The sequence below is a fragment of the Urocitellus parryii genome, chromosome 2 (genome assembly GCF_045843805.1).
Source record: "Urocitellus parryii isolate mUroPar1 chromosome 2, mUroPar1.hap1, whole genome shotgun sequence".
Lineage (NCBI taxonomy): Eukaryota > Metazoa > Chordata > Mammalia > Rodentia > Sciuridae > Urocitellus > Urocitellus parryii.
Genome location: NC_135532.1, coordinates 111,353,884 through 111,361,307, shown reverse-complemented (window position 1 = coordinate 111,361,307; position 7,424 = coordinate 111,353,884).

Below are 7,424 nucleotides of genomic sequence, written 5' to 3'. Positions count from 1 at the left end.
ACATCACCCTCCCTCTCTGATGGGGGAGGGGTGGGGGGTAGGGTGTGGGGGGATGCTCAGCTGCATCGAGGAACTGCTCCCAACACGTCCTCATTCTGGAGACATTGTGGTCTGCGGTGGCGGGTACCAAGTCCGCTCTGCGGGGACCAACTGGGGAGCTCTGTAGAAAGATAATAAACTATCACATGCTAGGAAAGTCATGGTCACAGGGTGAAGGGAAACAAACCAAGCCCCCAAAACCCCACCACAGTGAAAAATGTTTGGTTTGCTGCTGCTGATAGGTGTTAAAGGGACATCTGCCTAGAGGATGGTGTCACTCAAAGAAATATCAGGAAGGTCCAAATCAGCTTGGAAGCCCTAGACCCTACCTTGGCATCAATTCTACCCCAGTGTAGACCACTTTCACCCCCCAGAGCCACCATGTTTTTATGATCAGTGTGTTCATGAACTACAGGGTAATGGATGTACATTAGTATCAGGGACAGAGAGAACACCAGAGATCTGACTGCACATTCTATTTGCTTTCTAAGTGAGAAATTGACATCACCACATCCTTCCCCGTGCAGAAGGCAATCTGATTAAAAACTGGTTTTAAGGACTAAAAGCCTAGAACTGAAGTCACAGATGGCCTCCAGAGCTAACCTGGGTTTGCAACTTCCCTTGTCCTTTGGGACAAGAGGTCAACTGGGGTTGGTGACTACTAAGCAATGCTCAGTTCTGCTCCTTAAAGGTCTTCAGATCACATGACTTCTGGCTATTTTCAGTATTCACACCCCGCCTCCCACCCACAGCAGTTGATTTGTAGGTCTTTTTGCTAATAGAATCATTTTACTCCTGCCTTCACCCAAATTAAATCCCCCCTGCTTCCTCCCCACCCCACATATTTATGGGTATCAGTAGTGCCAACCAGAGGATGGCCAGATGGCCAGGGGATAAAAATGCATAGCTTGGGACAGAGGAGCACTGAGCTGGGTAGCTGTGTGATATTTGACAAGTCACTTAACCTTTCTGAACACAGTCCTATTTGAAGGAGTGAGAGGATTCCTTTGAGAATAAAATCCCATTTGTGACCTGGTGAAGGCATTCCTGCACCCTCTGTCTGACAGGGTCACAGCCTGGGGGATGTTGTGGCAGGGCCATACCATCTGGAAACCGGAACCATTAGGAATGTTAAGTGTTTTGTTTTTGATACTTATGATATGGATAACAGGGAATACATCAATCAATAATAAAAGTATGTATTGCCTGAGGAAAATTCCCAGAATGAGACTAAGGATACAATTGAGACATGCCATGAGGTGCATTTCAATATCTCAATAGTGTTATTCCTCAAGCCTAAACAACAAGAAATATTTATCCATGATTAACAATTTACACTAGCCCCCCAACCCCATCCTAAAGCCACAACCTATACAATAGCCTAGCTACAGAAAAACAATTGCTGTGCCAACAGTACCAGGACCACCGTATATAGCTTATGGTATCCCCTCGAGGACAAGAGGCTAATAAAAATACACATATTAGATGGACATTTACAGAAAAACTGGATTTTCTGAAGTGAGTGTGAGATGTACCAATGCTATGAGCAAGTGTCCTTCTTGTGGTTAAGTCAAGGTCATGGGCACTCTCAGTGTAGCACTTTATATATATCACATATATATTTTACAAAGTATATATTTTAAAAATACATTAAATTGTTTTTTAAATTTTTTGAAGAAGGAGAAGAAAACAGATTTGGCATAAGTTATGGGACAGCCACAACTGACGCTTTCTTATGTACGAGAGACATTGACAGTCAGCCCCATGTGGTTTAAGTAATTTGAGAATATAGCTTCAAAAATCGTATTACAGGCAGCAGTACTTAAGATCAATACAGAGGCCATTTACCTTTTTATTATGTATTTTATTAGCACTTACCAGCTTAATGTATAAAAAATACCTCTTGCATGTCAGAAGGGGAAGACTGCTATAATGAGTGACACAGGATGGTGACACCAAGGTCCTTTGTTTTAAGAGAGGAAGTCCTTGGAGGTTTTCTGCAGAGTGTGCCTTGCAGGTCCCAGGGAGGTGGTCTCCCAGGAAGGGCCACTTAGGAGGGTCAGAGAGGCCTTCCTTGGCAGGCGGTGGCTCTGGGAAGACCAGGAGAAGGAGTTTAGGAATGGGGTAGGAGGAAAGGGGCCCATCCAGACAGAGGGACCAGCTTCGGCAGAGGCCTTAAGCAAAGCGAGGCTGGCAGGTTGCAGATAAGCATAAGGGACAGTGTGGCCAGAGCCTCACGAACTGGGAGGAGCCTGGGGAAGACAGGAGACAAAGAGGTGTGTGGTTTCCTTCGTTGTATGAAAAAAATATGGTTCATTAAGCAAATCCTTACTTGTTAGGGAACTGAAAAGTTATTGTGTTCATAATAACATTATTGTTATTTTTATTTTAACAGAACAATCCCATTTCTGGAGACTCTGAGGATGCAGATTTATATATCTAGGCATGTTTTAATATCCTGTTGCTTTTCCTTTTCAAAGCAGACAGATTCAGTTTCATGGCTTCCCTCTTTGATCCACTCCCCTAAAAGACTGATCACGCTTTTGTTTTACTTACGGTTTCCCTTGTGAGTTTAGAGGATTTTGTTCTTTTTCTGTTTTGTGTTACTTTAAAATTTTTTTATGTGAATGCTTAAATCCTGAATTTGGATAGTACACTTGTCCTCCTCTTAAAATATATAAGGCTCTCAGAAATCCTTAACTTTAAAGTCTTCCACTTGTTTTCTTTGTTTTTATCCACCACTCAATTCTCTTTGTTTTAAACTAATTTTCTGTTGTAGGCTACAAATAATTAAATCAGCACTAGCTGTGACTGCTGTACGGTTGGCACTTTATTTTTAAAACTTTTTGGCTACATTCACAACCCTTTTCATTTTTTATTTCCAGACAGGGTCTCACTAAGTTGCTGAGGCTGAGCTCAACGTTTTGATCCTCCTGCTTCAGCCTCCCGAGTTCCTGGGATTACAGATGTGGGCTGCCTCACCTGGCCTAAGTTTTGTTTTTAGTATGAAATAATTTCAAACCCAGAAGAAAGCAGTAAGGATAGCATAAGGAACTTTTAGTTTCCCATCACCTTTGAAAGTTACTGGTTGAAATGATGCCCTGTCACTTTCAATGTCTCAGTGTGAATTCTTACAAACAAGGAGATTCTCCTACATTAAAATCAGGAGATTGACACTGGTACATGGCTGCCATAGAATCAGACTCCCTTCAGGCTTGGCCGGTTGTCTCCCATGTAGACAAGGATCTAGTGTGGAATCATGAGTGGCATGTAGGAACGTCTTCTTAGCCCTGTTGTTTGGAACTGTCGCTCTGACTCCCTTGACTCACATGTTGAAACTCAGAGTTGACAGAAATTTCAATCATGTCCTCCCTGAAACTCATAGGGTGGCACCTGATTCTGATTTGTCTCATTACTGATGATTATAACCATGATTAAAGTGATGGCTGTTAGGGTCTGTAAACAAGTCAGGATGGCGCCTGGCATTTTGCCAGAGGGAGTGGTTTGTGAAGTAACTCCAGCGAGCCATCAAGTGTGGAGATTCCTTATTGGTTGACTGCTGTATCTAGTTTATGTTAATTAAGATAAGCTGTGTGGAATGTATATATACCCCTCCTGTCCTACAATAAACAGCTCCCACTCCTGCTGTATCAATGTACACAAGTTGTTTGTCACCCCCCGGTTATTTTGCCCAGCCAGCCAGGCTGCTTCGGCAGATGGCCACTAAGTTTTTCCAATAGAAAGATATTCTTTATCCCATATCTGAAATTAATCAGGATTTTGTGGACAACTGCTTTGAATATACACAAAGATCTCACTCCCCATTAAATTTTCCCCAAGTAGCTTTAAAGTCAGTTGATGTCTCAAGGCAGAATGGATCATTACTCTCATCATTCGTAGTCTGCTGTAAGGAAAGTTTTTCTTTCCTCCACATTTAGATCTTCATTTATCAATTTATGTCAGCATGGACTCATGAAGTCCTATATTATTCAGTGGATCATAGTCTGTTGCTATGATTATTATTGACTTTTAAGACTTTCTATAGGTGCATGATAATCACATAGAATAACGAGTTCATTGTGCCATACTCCTACATGTTCATGACATAATTTGATCAGTTTCATTTCCTTGGACTCCTCTTGGCCTCCCCTCCTCTCTACCTTATCTCTTTCTTTCCTACTGGTCTCCCTTTTATTTTCATGAGATCCCCTTTACCCTTTTTTCCCTCTATGGCTCCTACATATGAGTGAACACATATAACCCTTGACTTTGAGTTTGGCTTATTTTGCTCAACATTATGGCCGCTGGTTCCATCCATTTTCCTGAAAATAACATAATTTCATTTTTCTTTATAGCTAAGTAATACTCCATTGTTTATATATACCACACTTTCTTTATTCATTCATCTGTTGGAGGGCTCCTAGGGTGATTTTCATAACTTGACTATTGTGAATGGTGTTTCTATAAACATGGGTATATATGCATGTGTCTCTATGGTATGCTCACTTCAATTCTTTTGAATAAATACTGATGAGTGTTATAGCTGCATCTTGTGGTGGTTCCATTTTTAATCCTTTAATTGATATTCATACAGATTAACTATTACATGAAAAAAGTATTCAACATCTCTAGTTATCATGGAAATACAAATCAAAACCACACTGAAATTTTATCTTGCTCCACTTTGAATAACAGTCATCAAGAATATAAATAATAAGTTCTGGTGAGGATGCAGGGAAAAGAAATGGCTGTACACTGTTGATGGAAATGTAAATTAATATAATTATTTATTTTGATGATCAAATTGTCCAAAATTTGGCTAGGAATCCCTTTACATTGCTATCTGTGATATTCTCTTATCATTCTTCCAGTGTTTTCTTACTTCCTGTTCCAAGATGATCTGGGTTCACATTATGTGTTCTGTGCTCCTGTCCTGAGAGCAGCTACTCTTCCACTTTTTAATGGAGGGTGGTTATTTAGAACATAAGATCTGACGTCAGGTGTAATCATTGCTATTGATCCCAGTCAGTCAGTCTGTCTATCTATCTATCTGTGTATCTATCTATCCATCTTTTCTTCCGGAACTGTGTATTGATACCCATGAGTGCCACCGATACCTCCAGTTCCAATCTATCTCCCCAGCAGTGGAGAACCTAGCTCCCATCATCCTCAGTGTATCTATTTATGGCACTAGTCCTAACTGTAGATTAATTTCTCACTTCAGTTATAGCTTCTACTCCTTGACCTCGAATAGTCACCCACCTTGCTTAGTTTCAACTAAAAACCTTTTGAACCAAATCAGCTTTAAAATTTTTATTTTAAAAAATTTTAAATAAAAAATAAATTTTTATTTCCAGAATTTTTCTCTCTTTTTAAAAAACCCCCATTTTTAACCTAATCTTCTGTTCTTGGCATGGTTTCTATTCTTTATTTCTTGGTCATTTGAAACGTGCTTTCCTATTTATTTGCAAGTTTCATTTCACTGTCTCTGGGTTCAAATAATCCCATTAGTTGCTTCTACTCACTCTGCTTCCGTGTGACTCATTTCTCTGCAGGGCTTATAATTTTTTGCTGGGAGTAACGCTTGTTTACTACAGAAGTCCTAGTGTCCTGGATTATGGACTTGTCCCTGTGGAGTCATTCCTGTGGAATGATTTTGTATTTGCCTCTGCCAAGGATTTCTGAGTCTTATTGGCTTAGACAAGCAACTCTGCTAATTTTTCATGTTGAGATTTCCACATCCAAGGAATAGGACCCTCGTAGCTCTGAATGGCACAAGGTTGGTGTTTAGCTTGCCTGTGGGTCATCCTTTTTAAATCCCAACCTTGCAAGCATGGCCCGCTTCCTTAGTTTCTCAGGTAGAAAGCAGAGCTCATAGAACAGGGTGTAAAGCCTTCCGTGGCTTCTGTTTTATGCAAAGCTTAGTGCTGACTCTCATGGGGATGACTTGTCTCCCAAGTCCTCTCTTCTGTTAAATCCAGCCTCCAGGCCCCATAAGCCTGTGGCAATTCGGATACCTCTGGTGAGAGGTTTCATCTTCTACTTAGCCTTAAGACTTTGAGTTATCTCTTTGCTTCCAGCACCTGAGAATTTCTCTGACTTGTTTTAAAATAGTTTTTTATTTTGATGTTTTTGATTATACTTCAGCGCACATTTTAATGTTTCAACCAGAGAAGTCTGTATTGTTTGTAACAATGAAATGCTATGAATTAAATGTTTAACAATAGTTGAATGTTGAGATAAATTATAATGTAGTTGTAAGATTAATAATATATAGCTACCATAAGTGATTTGGTTGAAATATAATAAAGTACATAGAAAACACTGTATAATAATATTAGGTTATGAAGCATGATACATAATTATAGGATGTTATAAAAATACAAATGTAGAGAAAAAAATCTGTAAGAATACACAAGAATGTTAAGCTCATTTGTCTTTGGTTTGTTTATTATTGAGTTAATTTTATTTTCTATAAAAATAAAAGAAAATGAATTTTGACAAATATTCTCAAATCATAGAGATCTTCAAAGATAATAATAACAATGTTGATGGTGGTTTATAACACCAATATTAGCTATTTGTTTGGTACTGGTTGAAATAAAATAAGGTTGGATTCTAGGGATAACTCAGAAATTAAGATTTGATTTGAGAAATAACTGATCTTATTTGGTTTTCAATTTTGATACTGTTTTAAAAACAATGAAAGTAAGGGAAAGAATATTCAATGAATGTGTATTTTCTAGTGACAGCTGAACTTCAAAAGTAAAAATACTTTCCAAGAGTTTAAATTGTAAGGTTTTTTCCCCTACTTTTGGGATTACAGAACATATTTTGAAAATGCAAATAAAATTTAAATTTGACAATAAAATTTTAATTTAAAATAATTATAAGCATTCACAAAAGGTTTTTATCACTAGAGTTCGAAGACTAATAAGAAAAACCTCATGTACTTATCTAAATTAAGTCTAAATAAATTCTCTGTAATTTAACCAACCTTTTCTTTTCCTTAGAGCCACAACAATTAGTGTTTAAATTTTATTCTCACCAAAAGAAGAATTACCACTAATGATCAGAACTTGGACTAATATTTGTTTTTGTATTCAAGCAAATTTTTATAGTAACCAATAATAAATATGTATTTTAAAAACCTGGTTCTGTAATTGAAAGCTTAAATAACTGTCCTGTTGGTGGTTTAGACTGAACATACACTGAAGGGAATGCAATTCCAAGTTTAAGGAAAAACAGCTTTAAGGAAAAACAAAAACAAAAAACAACGAAACCCAAACATTTATTTTCCTGTGCATTAGTATTTCTGAGATTTTGCCATCATTGGAGCACTTACCACAATTATTTGCCTGTTTTACTCTTAATGATATTATACC